This window comes from Miscanthus floridulus, chromosome 17 (assembly GCF_019320115.1).
Source record: "Miscanthus floridulus cultivar M001 chromosome 17, ASM1932011v1, whole genome shotgun sequence".
NCBI lineage: Eukaryota > Viridiplantae > Streptophyta > Magnoliopsida > Poales > Poaceae > Miscanthus > Miscanthus floridulus.
In genome coordinates this window covers 15842975-15859959 of record NC_089596.1, presented here as the reverse complement: position 1 = coordinate 15859959, position 16985 = coordinate 15842975, and the positions used below count along the sequence as shown (strand labels likewise).

Below are 16985 nucleotides of genomic sequence, written 5' to 3'. Positions count from 1 at the left end.
ATTTTATCCTTAAAATTGGGTGTGACACTTATCAAAAGAGTCAAGGCCATCTACTTATGAAAAGAGTCAATATACTCTCTCTCAAAAAAATCAAGATCATTATACCTCATTATACCCTACAATTATTAGTCATAGTTGCAGTCATTAACAACAACAGGATAGGTTGATGTATATGCCTTGGTTAAGTGTTGCTACTAATAAGGGATGTACAAGAGTTGGGTTGATGTACATTGCCTGCAATAGGAATTTACACCAAATACACATTGATGTTTTTTAGTCCATTTGTATGTTTGATAGACTGACAGCACCGAGGCATTACTTTCACATGCATGTTTTTTTTGGCTCGAGTAACAGAATGCTATTGTCACCCATTCTGACATATCAACAGCTAGGGCATCATCAAGGCAAACACTGGAGGCCTTATCCAGCAAGGTGCATCTAACAGTGTCACTTCACCTTCTGCACCTTAGGTATTCTCCTCAACCCTGCTCACTGTCTCCAACAAAAAAGAAAACATTTTCTACAAATGGGTCTCTAGGAGAGAGAATACTCAGATTTGGGTTATATCTCTCCTGACACCAAAAATGGGTCTTCTATATAGGTACTCTGTTGAAGGCTATAGGTATTCTGTTGGAGATAGCCTTATGATTTGTTATTGCCTCCAATGCTTGTGTGATCTAAACTCATGCCTCTTTAAGAGTCTTGGATAGATACGTGCAGAGGCTATGTGATGCGTGCTGGGATCTCTAGCTAATGCAAGGCTTAGCTCCTTTTATCTCTTTATAAAATTTATTCCCTGTACTTCTTGGAGCATGTAAATCCTAAAAATTCCATGGCCCTGTTTGGATTGGATTTATGGAGGCTACACAACTCCAATAATAAATCATAAAACAAAAATTTTTTCTAAGACATCATGATAGCAACCAAAACATGATATCATTTTGGAGGTTTGATTTGCATCACGATCTATCACTGTATACTGCAGTTCAAATTTTGTTGGCACCCTGCAACGCACGGGCATCAAATTTGCGGTCATGTATGCTAACAAATTAACAATGTAGGTGTTGTAGTTATTGGGCCTCACATGACATCATCAAGATAACAGGACAGAGGAACAGAACATGCGGATAACTTTAAATCTTTAATTGCTTGCCGATCTCCATAGAATAATAGTATATTATGTTCAGACTGATTAATGTCATCCTGTATATTTTTTCATGATTTTGGCTTCTTGGTTGCCGAGATGGATTCTGGCTGTCGGTCGCTCAAAAGAAAGAAGGTGTACGCTGACCCGCCGCCTGCAATCACCGATACACACATCTACAGGTAATTACGTTACATTTATTTTGTAATTGATCGAGACAATCATTTTCTGTCAACATAGGTTTGCTCGTGTGTTTTATCATTTTGATTGACACGGACGGGACTGTAGATGGGTTGAATTCCATGAAGTAGGAATGGAACACATATCTTCCATATGGGATGTGAATGCCATGGTTTTTGGAAAGGCAACGTACGACATCACCATGGTGATACATATTTGCGTGTAATTTTGAAGGATGTGCAGGTGCATTTTGAGCTCATCTTTTTGGACCATGTCTAATTTTTCTACATACCATTGTTATCTATCTATTGGATCTAATATTCTTACAGGAAACCAAAATGGAAGCGGTTGCATACGGTGACCAAACCATGAGGTTTGACCGTTTGCTTCGTGTAGGAGAATGTTATGAATTCATGAGAGTTGGCTTCACGCCTACTCATGTTGGTCCTTTGGGCTACATCTTCCATTTTTGTGCCGACTACTTTATGGTTCTATCTCCACAAAATATGGCTAATGCACCACCGAGAGAGTTATGGATTTGTCAGTGTCCTCGTACCTTTATGGAATTTGAGGATGTATACGCTCAAGCTGAGTACTTTTTTTTGCAGGTATACCTCATACGCCTATATTTAAAAATACATAGTTAACTATTTATGCTCCTATTCCATCAATAACTATTGTTTGTGTTTGTAGATGTCATTGGTATAGTTGTGCATGTGTCTAATATTCGAGGAAGGGATGATGTGCAGATGCGTTCGTACAGATATCTGGTGCTGATGAATGAAAGGTACTTAGATTGAAAATTTTATCATTGCTCCATGCTATCAATTTTTTATTATTCGATGCTAATCAATTTTGTAACTTGTAGGTACAACTGCATCATAATAACCGTCAAGTATACACACATATGCTGTCACTTATCGGAATGGCGACGAGCGGCGTCAGAGTTGCACATTTTAACTGATCTCCATGTACAAATGAATAGAAAGGGAGATATTGTATCACTGATGTCCTCATATGTATTGACTAAATAAAGTTCAGTTATTACACTTTTTTGCTCGTGCATGATAGGTGGAGTGACCACTACTGACGATTTCAGCGAATTGGTATTCAGTCCTATTTGTAATCAGGCGCATGATTTTCAAAGTGAGATTCTTTTGGGGTAATTCATTGATTTAATTTATTGACTACAACACTGGTCCAAAAGTTTTTTATTTGTTTATAGGCCTACGTAATCGTCTGCTTGTTGATGAAGCCAGACGTCGTCGAGTTCAAGAATTTGCTAAGGACACCGTGTCGCGTCTCACAGATTTAGAGAACTAAATAATATTGAAATTATTTACACGCTTGTGACATGCACTTTGAATAGATGATGGACATAAATTTAGTTTAATATAATAGTTATTTTGTGCATTTTCATTGGTCAAACAGGTTTAAAATATGTAGATTGAGCAATGTTCGTTGATATATTTGATTGCTTCATTTAGTTTGTAATAAACAAAGTATCTAGACTAATTTGAATGCCGACGTATTTGACATGCACTTTTCAGTTTCTAAAAAAAGACATGCACTTTCGAGGCGTCCTCCCTCTGTGCCCACACTGTTGCCTCCCTCGCGATGCCGCCTTGCGCGGTGTGAGCCCTCACTGTGGGAATCGGCTCGGTCCGCTCTGGCGGCCATCCCACTATCGCAATTGCATCGCTCGACAAATGCGGCCGTCGGCCATCGTCGACGAGCGCCCTAGCGGCCGTTCGTCCCACCATCGCCCTTCCATCGCTCCTAGTCTTCGGCGCAGCTAGCGCTTTTGTTTAAAAAAAACAGGTGTTTCTTTTTGAACGGCCCGTCAGGAACACGTAGTTAGATTGGTCTAGGGTCATGAAGTTTGAAAACCAAAATACAACTTGGGACTTTGACACGTGGTCGGACGGCTTTGAGCTAGCACGTAGTATGTACTACTAAGTGATTGAAGGACGTCGTACGTATGGAGCGCCTTGATCCCAGATCGCCGGAGTCGTTTGTTGAACATTTAAATTACTTTATTTACTAATAATAGTGTGCTATCTTATGATAAAAATCATCATCTATGTCTAATGCTTTACAAAAAGCCTTGGGTTAAAGGTTTTCATCCCTCCATGAATGCCCTAAGTGTCAATGACCTACCTGAGTTGTTAATGAACAATTCAGACATCTCTAAGAACTGTTTCAATTTAGTTGTCCATTTTCAGGCAGCTCGAGAGTATAATACAATGAAAAAAATACAATAATATTACGAAGCATCACATGGACATGAGATTCTGTGTAAACACATTTTTAAAATTCTTATCATGCTATATTATATTGTCTTATTTGTTGTTCTCCTAATTGTATAAAGTAGGCCAAAGTTATACTAATCCTGACTCTCGATATCCTTCTCTTCTAGAAAATATGTGCATTAACAAAAATGCCAGAATACCGTAAAAAAATACACTAAGAAAGAAATGGCTGCTGCGATTGGTGTATGTGAGGATATGGAATACAGCTTAGCACAATGCAGATATGTAAGTTGCTTGCTCCTGCTTTTATTACTTGTTTTCTATATACTATTCTAAACGCTACCATGTTTGCAATTTCTCTTGTCATGGCTGCACATTCGAAAGTATATTCTTTATGTTTTCGATCAGAAGGAGAAGATGCTTATCATGATTGATCCTAGACCTATTGAAGACTGGTGTAAAGACACACCAGCGCTGATGTATGCTAGGTACACTCTTGGATTTACCTTGCAGTACATGGACGTAGTGAATATACATATTCCTAGATAGAATGAGGATGTCTTCAAATGGGAATTCAGACGGGAAGGAAACATTGCAGAGGACATAGATGGGTAACTAACGCAGAGTCACTATGGCTTGCAATAATAATACCTATGATTTAACTATTTCTATATATCGCTGATCGTGAATCTTGCCACAGACACTTAAGTGGATATCTTATTCTACAGTATATGTCTACGTGGAATAGACCAAAAGCCATACATATTTATACGATGAGTATAACACTTTATTTTAGGTTTTTGTGGAAGATTTTTCAAGAGACGCAGCATTATCCATGCGACAGGCACTAATATTGACATATATACTCGAGCCTGTGTACAGGATGGTATGGAGATGCGACGGAACTTATTCGTGGATTTATTGGCGCACGAAAGAAATAGATTTCGGAGATTTCTTCCTGCCGATATAAAACATTATCTTAGGCGTATCACGGAAAGATCTATAAAGTAGAGTTTGTAAGCCTGTGATGTCGCGCTCTCCGTGACTGTTAATTTCACAAATTTTGCTTTTTGGATTAACTGTAACTTTAATGTTGATATTTAATTTTTACAGTATTGTTATCTTATCGTGCGATCCATGTGTTTTTAGTATAAATTATTAGCTATCCCGTAGCAACGTACGGACACGCTACCTAGTGAGTATATATATCTTCAAAAATACCTTTTTGTAAGTCTTCAGAAATACGGAAGATGGGCTTTCTTTTTTTTTTCTAGGTGTGGGGAAATGGGGATAACACACAAGCATCTATCAGTGATCTAAGGGCAATCCTAGCTACATTCATTGGTGGAGCAGTTTTTTTTCCAGCTTCACTTGTTAGAGAAGCGTTTAACAAAACAACTCATTATTATTTACTCACGGACCCACTTGTCATTGTCTATTTTCCTTTTTTTTCTCTACCCTTCTATTTTATTTCTCTGGGCCTATCCTCATGACCTATTCCCAATACCGCGTCGGCCCTATCCTCATGAGTCATGACCTCGCCCTTGACCTCTGCACTCCGCGGCGCCCTTGTCCCCATGTCGCTCCTCCTCTCGATACCAGCGTGGGGAGAGCAACTATAACTATAAAAAAAGAATGGTTTGAAGAGAGAATTTGAGGGATTTCTATTTTTAGGGTATGAGTAAAGACTCTATTAGAATGAGTTTTTTTTGTTGATCAGCCCTCAAAAGTAGCATTGGAGTATGAATAGTTGCCTTGTTGGAGATGCTTTTAATAGTGGTTATATCTTGAGGCAACAACAGGAAATGCCATATCTATGTTTACTCTTTTGGTTGCAACAATAGAAGAGAACAGTTTTTTTTATTACACAAGTACAGACGCAGACGCTCAACGCACACGCACACTCACTCCTATGAATACACGTACGCAAACCATACCCTATGAGCATCTTTGAAAGACTATGCCGACACATCCATAAGGAACCTAGCCAACTGAGCGAGGCTCAATTCGCAAAAGAGAACAGTTTGTCTAAACCAATTCAAGCAGGCCAGGTACTGATGGTCATCATCGATCTGCTCCTTCCACGGTTTCACCCGATGGTGGTCTAGCTCCAACCGGTCCCTGTAGCAAGCAAGCACTATCAGCAGGTTAGTATATATACGTCACAATTGCGCAGTGTCGATACCGTACCTGTGCATGCATGTCACTGACAAGTAGGACTAACCCCAGCTTTGAGTCTCCAATCATCAACGACGGATCAGAATGAATCACCGGATATTATTGTTGACACAGAGAGATGATTACAGGTTAATTTGTAGGTCCCCATCCCCATCCAGATGCGGTGGTGGTGGATGCAAGATGTGGCAACGACATTTGTTGTTTTGCTCGCCACTTTCGTGATTGATGCACAACGACCTCAGCAAATTGCGGCTCCCAGTAGTGTTTTACACAGCAGTTCTTCGTTGCCACCAAACATGCCGATGGCACATCCATCCATTGCTTATGCACGCAATGCTGCCAATTCTTTGCCCCGTCAGCTAGCAGCTGTTGGAGATATATGTGTTCATGCATGCATGGCACCATTGAAACCACATGTGAGCTAGCTAGCCTTCGTGCATGTCGCCTTCGTGCATGATTGCCTTGGCTCCTCTTTCCACTACACATATCATTTTTTTGCACAGTGCCAAAACCGAAGGTGGTGATCTTGAACACGGTAGCAATTTTTTTTAACATATGGACAGGAGCTCTGCCATTCAATTAAGGGGGTGTTTGATCCAGGGACTAAAGTTTAGTAGATGTCACATTGAGTATTTAGATACTAATTAGAAAGACTAAACATGAGTCTAATTAGGCTTAATAGATTCGTCTCGTAAATTAGTCTCAATCTGTGTAATTAGTTTTGTAATTAGTCTATTTTTAATACTCCATACATATGTCCAAATATTCGATGTGACAGGGACTAAATTTTAGTAGGTGGAACCAAACACCGGCGGAAAAAAGATTTATGTTACAATGGCAGATCCACTCCACGCCTAATCAGTGCATAGGAATGATAGCACAATCATCTAGGCACAAGTCGACCTGCTTGCAAGTTATATTAATTTGTTTCACAATTGTAAAGAAGTGAATTAAATTGTTGCATATATATACCTACTTGTTGAAACACATTTGAGGACTGATGAGAGTATGTATATTTAAATAATGGATGCCCTGCGGCAGGGAAGAACGCTGATGAGACAGGTTTTCTTCACTTGAGACTAGCTTGAGAGCAAGGTGTGTGGATATCCTGTGCTTCCAACACGTGGATACACTCTTGTGCTCTTCAACAGCAGTAGTAGGACGCTTGTCTATTTCTGTTGAGCTTCAATCTCTAGCATTATTATATTATTGTCAGTGAGAAAAAATAATGGTTATGCATTGCTGATCGGTCATCAATAAGAGCTGTGACAACTATCTGATATTCTGACAATGGCCGCACTTAAGACTGTGTGAAAGAGATGTTTTCAGGGGGAAAATAATAAATGAAAGAGAGATGTACTAGAGTATATATGATGGGCCGGGGACCAAACCGAATAATAATAAAAAAAAATAGATTTATATATAGGTACCTGTGATATATATGGATCACGCCTAGCTTCCTGTGGGGTTTGTACGTGTCCAGGCATCCGCCATTGCCAGCAAGTCAGTTCTACCTACGCCAAATTCAAAAAATAACAGCTAGCAGGTTCAGCAGGTTTTGGCTAGGAGAAGAACGTATTATTTTTTTTCCCTGATGCTGGTGGTTAGGCACGATGGCACGTAGATGTGTAACCTAGTACGTACAAGTGTACACCGGATCGATCGAGTCAAGTTTGTCTTGGAATAATTCATCAATGATGTGTATGCATAGTACGTAGAATAGTTCATCCATTGGACATTAAAACTATGTATCCGTCCTCACAGGCTGTGTAGCCGTCCAAGTGTTGCTCGATGCATCTTGTTGCGTCGCTAAAAGCCTAAAACTAATGAAGGGTCTGATCTCGGCACTAATAGGTTAACTTGTCGATCCTGGTTTTATATAATATTAGCATTGACTTACCTCGTTCATGTCCAATGGGATGAGGCCTGCTGGCGTATATTGACATGTTGCTTTCCATGTAAATGCGTAACCTACGCTACCTCTCTCAAGCCAAAAGAGACATGTGCAAACAGTCTGTTCGCTTACTCGTATACGATCGTGGATTATAAGCTAGAATAGTATTTTTCTCTCACATCAAATTAGCCAGCAGTAAATAATCCACGATCGTTTACGACGAAACGAACAGTCTGTTTACTCGCATCTTTATCTTGATGGTACTACACGAGAATACAAGATTACAAGACTAGTGGTTAGGACTAAATTTTCGCCATGTAGCTCTAGTCTACGCGCTTATACAAGGCAGATACATCATCTCCCCTTTATAATTTTCTTTAGGGCTCGCTACCAATTTCGCCTTGATGAGTATCCCCCGTGACCATATCAATCCATGTTAAATAAACTATATAATGCTCCATGGAAAATAGTCATGGAAGTTGCTGCTTAAAATAATTTATTATATTTTGACAGAAACATTGTAGCATATATATCTACATTATTTGATAATTCAAGTTTAATGGTCAGCACTCTAAACGTTTTGAGAGAAATATTATACCCTAACATTCGTACTTGTTAGATAGAGGACATACTCCGTATGTGCTATGTGCATAAGAACCGGAGCCGGTGACCCATTTCTTGGTGGTGTGTGTTTTTAGATAGGACACATTGGATCTCGCGAAGCCAACGAAAAGCTAAAACTAGAAAGCCGGCTTATGAGGAAATGAATTAAAATCTAAAAAAACACGCAAAGAAGAGCTTTTCTATCTTTTGGTGTGCTGAGAAACTATAAATTAATTACAAAAACCAATAACAAAAAGGCAAAAGGTAGAAGCTAGAAAGACCAACAACCTAAAAGTTGGGGCTCAAACAAACAACCCCTTAGAGCATCTCCAATAAATTTCTAAAAATCACTATAATCAATTATTATACCAAGTGAACAAAAAATATAGAGCTCTCCATTGGTTTCTAATAATATCATCCTAAAAAAATTAAAAAAAAATGACTGTCCCTTCCTTCGCCTCGCTCTACGTTGTTCGTCAATAACCAGTTCTCCATTTAGGAGTTTGGTTGTCATGCAGGGAGTGCAACTCCACATATCTAAAGATCAACATGCTAGCAATCACATGAGCATTTTTCATGACCATGCCAGATTTTCATTAATAGCGGTTCATCGAGAAGAATGTCTAATCGGCGAGCCAAGGCTTGCCCAGACCCTAACACTAATACAAAATTCTCATCGTCGTTGGTTTGTAACTTATTTTCATTGTCAGTTTGTAACCTATTTTCATCATCAATTTCGTGCTTCAGCGGTGAAAGTGGGCGGCTTCATCACCGATGGTGGAAATAAAAAATTAACAAGATGAGCCTCCGGTCTGCCGCCTTGCCGGCTCCACTAGGAGGGGGGCAGTCGTCGCGCACTTGGTTCCCACTCACAGATCTACCGACACCCATAGCAGCTACCGCCATGCTCTTGGCCCGGTGTGGCAGAACTGACCACTGTGGATCCGCTTGATGCCGGGCTGGCGTCACTCCTCAGGCCTACGTCGACGTTGCACCACGGGAGGGAGAGGGAGGGGGTGGCGTGGGAGAGAGTGCGGGAGGGATGCAGCAGACAGGGGTGAGAGATGGGTGAGGGAGAGGTACAGCAGACCAACGAATTTACCAAAACCAGTGGTGAAAATGCGATTGACGAAAATCATTTGTGTAGTAATATATAAAGCTACGTACCATAGCTAACTCATTAGTTTCCTATTGCACGAATAATCTGTGACGACAAGCACTAAAGTCACACTCAGCCCTGAACCACCAGTTACCAGCGCCTGAAGCGAAGCTAACGACGGCCATGAGCCTTGCTCTTGCGCGGCTTGTATCTCCAACGAGTTGATGCTGTGTGGAATACGGCTCGTGGCAGTGTGGCATTGCCCCTACCACCAGGTAGCCGGTAGCTTATAGACCGACAAATGGAGGGCCCATATAGCTGTGTGGAAAATACGGCAACAAGCCATGATCACCTGCTGAAACCGAGACGTTGCCATCAGTTTGATGCGAGAATCGATTCGATTATCGACGCGTGTAATTAACGAAAGGGAAGGTGTTGCTGGCCCGGTGTATATTGAAAGCAAAACGTACTAGATCTATGTTTACAAGTTGGAGTTGGAAACAGGATGATTATATGATATTTGTATACTCTCTGCGTCCCATAAAGAATATCATTCTCATTTCTATGAAGTCAAACATTTTTAACTTTGTCCAATTATATATAAAAGTATTAATATTTATACCTCATAATTGGTATCTTAAATTAATCGTAGAATATACTTTCATAGTAAATTTGTGTAATAATACAAATATTGCTAATATTTTTTTATAAAGCCAGTCAAAAACTTGAGAAAATTTGACAAGCATCTAGTAATAATAGTGCAGCAACAAGAATTTAATTTTTTATTGTAAATTAAAATTCAAGTCAGGACAAAGGGTCAATCATGCAGTCAGGGTCAGTAAGGGCACGTTCAACAGTTTAGACGGCTACCGTCTGCAAACACGGGTCATGTCATATAGAGACAGCGATAAATTATACAATGAGTTGTCTTTTAGGCTATCTGCAATATAATTAATTCTTATACAGACTCATAAATTAAGGTGATCAAAAATGACTTGGGAGCACGAGCCCCCGTCGTACAACGGTGCTGGAGCGGGCGATATAGCTTGGGAGCGCGAGCCCTCGTCGTCTCTTCGCGAAGAGACGACACGCCCGTCTGTTGGCTGAGTCAAGAGATTTTTTGCAAAAATGATATCTCCCTGACGTCAAAAAGACGCCCATTGTACGTGCAGTAGTACTCCTGCGTGCGTGCGCATTAATGAGCAAATGATTATAATTAGGGATGAAAACGGATCGGATACGGACGGATATCACCGATATTACATTTGTTTTCATATTTCTGTCCGGATTCGGATTCGAATACGGATAGTGTCAACTATGTCGGATAGGATACGATTGGATATCGACATCATAAATATGCGATTTGAGTATTCGGATACGGATACGGTATCGGATGTTGGATATCCGGACTCGGATACGGACAGATCTCAACCCCTCTAAACGGATTCGGTTTTGAATACGGTCGGAAAATATCCGTACCGTTTTCATCCCTAATTATAATGCCCGATCGAACGACGATTTTATTACTTCGGCCTTGTTTAGATCACTTCTAAATTTCAAGTTTTTTCATTTTTTCTTCATCACATCAATTTTTGGACGTATGCATGGAGCATTAAATGTAGGTAAAAAAATAACTAATTGTACAGTTTGGTTGTAAATCACGAGACGAATCTTTTGAGCCTAGTTAGTCCATGATCGGACAAAGTTTGTCAAATACAAACAAAACGTGCTACAGTGTCCAGATTGCAAAAATTTGCAATCTAAACCGGGCCTTCTTCCATAAAAAAGAACATAAATCTCGTTCCCGAGAATTCAAAGAATCTCGTTTACCATCAACCGACGGACAAGAGATAGACAGCGAGGCTGCAGCCATGTGGGGCCCACGGCTCATCTCCTCGCCAATAATCTTTGGCCCGAGTATCCAAACTTCTGATTCTGTCTGCCAGTCTACCAGAAAAAAAGGTTAGAAAAAGTTAAATTAGGTTAAAAAAAACAATGTAAGCTTACACTAAAGACCTGTTTAGAAGGGCTGCTCAAGCCGGCCGGAGCCTTAAGACTGTAGCCCCTCGAACTCTAATGTTTCGTAGTTCATTTTTAACGGAGGCAGGGCCATTGCTCCACCTGCTACAATGCGCTAGTGTTTTGGAAGCCGGAGCATGAACGTCTGGGAGCGGCAGCAAATGGCGTCTAAGACTTTGTTCAAAGGCCTTGTTTAGTTGTGAAATTTTTTAAGAAATTGTACTGTAGCACTTTCGTTGTTATTTGACAATTAATATCCAATCATAGTCTAATTAGGCTTAAAAGATTCATCTCGTGAATTTCGTCTAAACTGTGTAATTAGTTTTATTTTTTATTTATATTTAATACTTCATGCATGCATCTAAAGATTCGATGTGACGAAAAATCTTGAAAAATTTTGCAAAATTTTAGGAACTAAACATGCACAAAATAAAACATAACAATAAATATGTGCCTGCTCTACTGCACAAAGCAGCAGCAGCATCTTCTAGTCATTCTTTTATGGGCTTAATACAGCGCTGCCGCGTTGGCCCGCTAAGAAATGTGCTGGTTGTCGAAAACTTGGAACTTTGCCTAAGAGACTATTGAGGCAGTGTTGTGCTACCTCGTATGATATATCATATATCGGGGGCGGGCGTTCGTGCGATCGGACGCTGTTTTTTTTTTTTTTTTTTTGCCTGCGTATATATTGTAAGTGTTTTAAAGGTATGTTGTAAGTGTTTTTAGGCATGTTGTAAGTATTTTAGAGGCATGTTATAAGCGTTTGTTCAAAATATTTTATTTGTTTCAGCTAAGCGTTTTTATCTGGATGTTGCATATGTGTGGCAGAACCGCCCGAAATAGCACGCTTTCGCAGGCGCTCGTCTTCCACCAGACACTAAGCGCTCCGAAAGTACGCTACATCGGATGGATTCCGTCGAGCACACCCCAAGGAAGAACCCGAATAGTGTTTTTTTTTTTTTGTCTAGGATCCAATAATGAGAACGAGTTTATAATACTTAGTCCATTTCATATAACAAGAGTTCTTAGAAATACATTATTACAATACTAAGTTCAGAGTACGGAATTTAAACAACGAAATTATAATAAACATCTAACGGTAGAATACAAGGATCCGTCTGTGTCCACCAGAAGAATCCTCCACACAATAGCTACTCTTCAAGGTGCACCTGCGGCAGGGATACATAAACCCTGAGTACACAATGTACTCACAAGACTTACCCGACTAGTGGGAATAATTTTCCGACTACAAAGGATATGATAAGCTTTATGGTTTGCTGGGTTTCCTTTTTGCGGAAAACAATACTAGTAGTGATGATGCAAAGTCAGTCGCTGGTGGCTCCGAGGCTCCCTCCTGTATGAGAACCTCGTCCTCGTACTTCTCGATCACCTTCTCGTATTCCTGCTCGCCCGCGATCACGAACTCCACCAACTCGTTTTCTATATGCATGCAATGATAATGCAGCACTTAGTATTACGGCAACAACAACTCTTAAAATAGTAATACACCTACCAAGCAACTAAGCTAACTCTAATGGCTAATATGCTAAGATACCCATCATTTCCACTAAACAAGTACGAAACCTATCAAGCACTACTTAGCAACAAAAATGCCTTCTCATTTCTATTAATGATTTAATATACACTTAAAAGGGGGTAATTAGCTATCTTATTTCCCATTCTATCATAGGGCTATAAAAATTACAGTGAACACCTAATAATACAATAAACCTACTATAAAAGTTTTAGAGCCAAAGCTATTATCAATTAGCCACAAAAATTCCTACAATATTATCCTAAATAATACTAAGCTCTTTCAAATGAATTAATATACCTTAGCATCAAGTCAGACATGTATCCACTAATCATACCATCAGATAGAAAATATTTTTAGGAACCAAACAGAATTTATTTCATCATTTTTTGATGTCTATGTGAATTGATATGATTTTTCAAAGTCTAGCTCAAAATCTAAAAATAAAACATATTTCTATTTTCTAGAAAAAAGGAAAAACGAATTCAACCCGCGCGGCCCACTAACGAACGGACGTGGCCCACACATGTGCGAAGGTGGCCCGTAGCGGGGGAGCCCACGCGCGCGGCACGCTCTTCCACAAAAGCCCCTGGCTTTAGGACAAATGAACCCGCGGTCCACACTACTATTCCTAGAGACAGCACTTATGCACAACGTCCCTCGCCTACTCTTTCCTTCACAACAAAGAGACCCCCCCGACCCACCTGCGCACGCCGGTGTGGCAACCAGTGGCACTGGCGCTCCCGTCGGCCACCCGGGACCCCCACTGCCCTAACTAAGGGACCGATGCTCACCTAGGTGCAGACGTGAATCGATGGGCGGTGAAAGGATGAGCAGGGGCACGTCCAGGAGCTCCCCCTATGGCGACGGCCAACCTACGACGGTGACAACCCCATTCAGGCGAGCTCCACCACCAGAGAGGAAATATGGACAGCGGATGAGCATTAGGGTCTCACCATGATCCCAACCAAAGTGGTGGTGCGGATGGAGACCGCCTTAGTCAAGCCGGCCACGTGCGCACGACAAGGGCGACGGTGGGCCGTGGTGGCACGGCCGCATCAGCGCCATGAGGGAAGCAGTGAGGGCACGACTCAGGTGCGCACATCGAGAAGGATTGTGAGGTAGGGCTAAGGGTGCAGCCAATTCAGCTCAGTATGGCAAGGTGGGGTTTTGCCCATGGCAATGGCGGGCTTAGCCTTTAATGGCGCGGCGGGCAACATCACGGTACAGCGAGCTGGGGTAGGTCAATGATAGCGTGATGGCGCATGGCTGGGAGCTAGCGATGGGGTAGTTGTGCGGCATTGAGGTGGGGCAACTGCGCGCCAGGGCTGTCGACCACAATGGCCAGCCGAGCGTGGTCAGGCATGTGCGCGTCGGCGGCCGACGCATCGATGTCATGGCTCAGGGGCGCGGTGACCGCGCCTATGTGAGAAAACAACTAATTGGTTGACCAAACACCCAAACCATCTTCACCATACTTTAGAGGGTACATTAGGCTACTAAAACAGGCCATGACACTACTCTACTTCTTAACTAAATTTTTCTACAAAAATTAATGAACAAAGCAATGTCTACCCTTTCCAAAGTTCAAGAAATTTTCTAAGTTTTAATTGGATTTCTATTTCTAGTTGCATTTTCAAGCTATTGAAATTTGTACTTGACCTAATTATTTCTCTACACCATGTATTTCACTATCAACTACAATCCTTAGACTTCCAACTTTATTTAGGCCTCTCATGCATGTTCTATAGTGTTTTCATTCAATAAAAATTCGCGAACATCCTTACTTGATAATTTCATAAGTCACGAACAACCTTTTGTTTTAAGTTTTTACGATTCGTTTAAATTACACTGCTTTACTTATTCATATTATCACTTGCAATAACATTTAAACATGATGCTCATGATATGTTTTAGTAAGTGATTTATGGTGTAACACCGAGGGTGTTACAACTCTCCCCCCTTAAGAAAAATCTCATCCTGAGATTTCATGTGCCTAGTGTGAGATAGGAATGAATTTCATTTTAACATGATTACCTCGATGATTTGGGAAGAAGATGGGGATAATGCTTCAAGATATAACTTTCTTGCTCCACGTCGCCTCGTCCTCCGAGTGGTTTTGCCACTGAACTTTATAAAATTTTACCACACTATATCTAGTCACTCTTTCTTGACATGATGCTCAATATAAGACAACTCAGGCTGGAGGAGAAGTCCTTCAATTTCCACAGCTTCATCGGGGACCCACAAACATTTCTTTAACTAGGAAACATGGAAGACATTATGTACTACTAACAAAATATCCAGGAGCTAGCGACGATAAGCAACATGACCACATCGCTCCAAAACCTTATAAGGCCCAACATAACGAGGAGCTAACTTCCTACGGACACCAAATCGATGCACACCTCTCATGGGAGACACTTTGAGATACACATAATCATCCACTTCAAATTGCAAGGGCCTTCTTCTCTTGTCCGCATAAGTTTTCTAACGGCTTTGAGCTGTCTTCAAATGACTCTGAATAATATTGACTTGCTCTCGAGCTTCTTTGATAAAATTAGGCCCAAAATATCCACAGTCTCCCACTTCAACCCAATTAAGTGGTGTCCTACATTTCTTTCCATACAAAGCTTCAAAGGGTGCCATACGAATGCTTTCTTGATAGCTATTGTTGTAATAAAACTCAGCTAAGTTCAAGCATTCATCCCACTTCTCAGGAAAAGAAATGGCACAAGCTTTTAATATATCCTTAAGTACCTGATTTACCCTTTCTGTTTGGCCTTCTGTTTGTGGATGATAAGCTGAACTTCTGAGGAGACTAATACCAAGACATTGCTGAAGTTGCTCCTAGAAACGAGAGACAAAGACTGACCCTCTATCAGAGATGATAGCAAGAAGAACTCCATGTAGGGTCACAATCCAGTCAAAATACAACTTGACATACTTCTTGGTGGAATACCTTGTATCTACCAGGAAAAAATGAGCGGACTTAGTGAGACGGTCCACAATGACCCAAATAGAGTCATAGCCATTGGTCGTGCGGGGTAAACCCACAACAAAGTTCATAGAAATATCCTCCTATTTCCAAACAAGGATAGGCAAGGGCTACAAAAATCCCAGGGTACGAATATGGTCTGCCTTAACTCTTTCACAAGTGTTGCACTCCGTGACGTACTTGGTGATATCCTACTTCATATTGGACCACCAATACAAGTGGCGCAAATCATGGTACATCTTGTTACTTTCTAGATGGATGGACAACTTGGAATGATGAGCTTCATCCAAAATCTTTCTTCTAAGTGCCTCACTTGATGGAACAACCAATCTGTTCTTGAACCTCACTACACCTTGATCATCAATACTAAAATGAGGACCATGCCCTTCGGCAATTAACTTCTTGATGTGAGGAATTTCTGAAGTGTCTTGCCTTTGCTCTATAATAATTTGCTCAAGTAAATCTGAGACTAAAGCAATATGGGCTAGCACCTTGGCATGGTTGAGAGACAAGGGTGCTTCTTCAACATGTTATGGCTTCCGGCTCAAAGCATCAGCTACCATATTATCTTTTCTTGGATGATATTGAACCTCTAAATTATAATCCTTGATTAGCTCCAACCATCTCTGTTGCCTCATGTTCAACTCAGACTAAGTGAAAATATATTTGAGGCTCTTGTGATCCGTAAAAATGTATACTTTATTTCCCAACAAATAATGCCTCCAAATTTTTAGAGTGTGCACCATAGCAGCCAGCTCTAAATCATAGGTGGAATAATTCACCTTGTGCTTTTTAGCTGGTGTGAAGCATAAGCTATTACACGCCCATCCTGCATAAGCACGCATCCTAGTCCAATCTTTGAGGCATCACAATACACATCAAATGGTCTGTCAATATCTGATTGAGCAAGAATAGGAGAAGAGGTAAGAAACTTCTTCAAAGCTTGGAAAGCTTCTTCACAAGCTAGACTCCATACAAACTTGACATCTTTCTGGAGTAGTTTGGTCATCGGCTGAGCTATTTTAGAGAAGTCAGGAATGAAGCACTGATAATAACCAGCAAGACCAAGGAACTAACGAATATG

At 40.8% G+C, this 16985-nt stretch overlaps 1 pseudogene; it reads left to right on the top strand.

Annotated features, from left to right (window-relative positions):
* Positions 1–1243: 1243 nt before the first annotated feature.
* LOC136515292 (uncharacterized) lies at positions 1244–4587 on the top strand (annotated as a pseudogene).
* The last annotated feature ends 12398 nt before the right edge of the window (positions 4588–16985 follow it).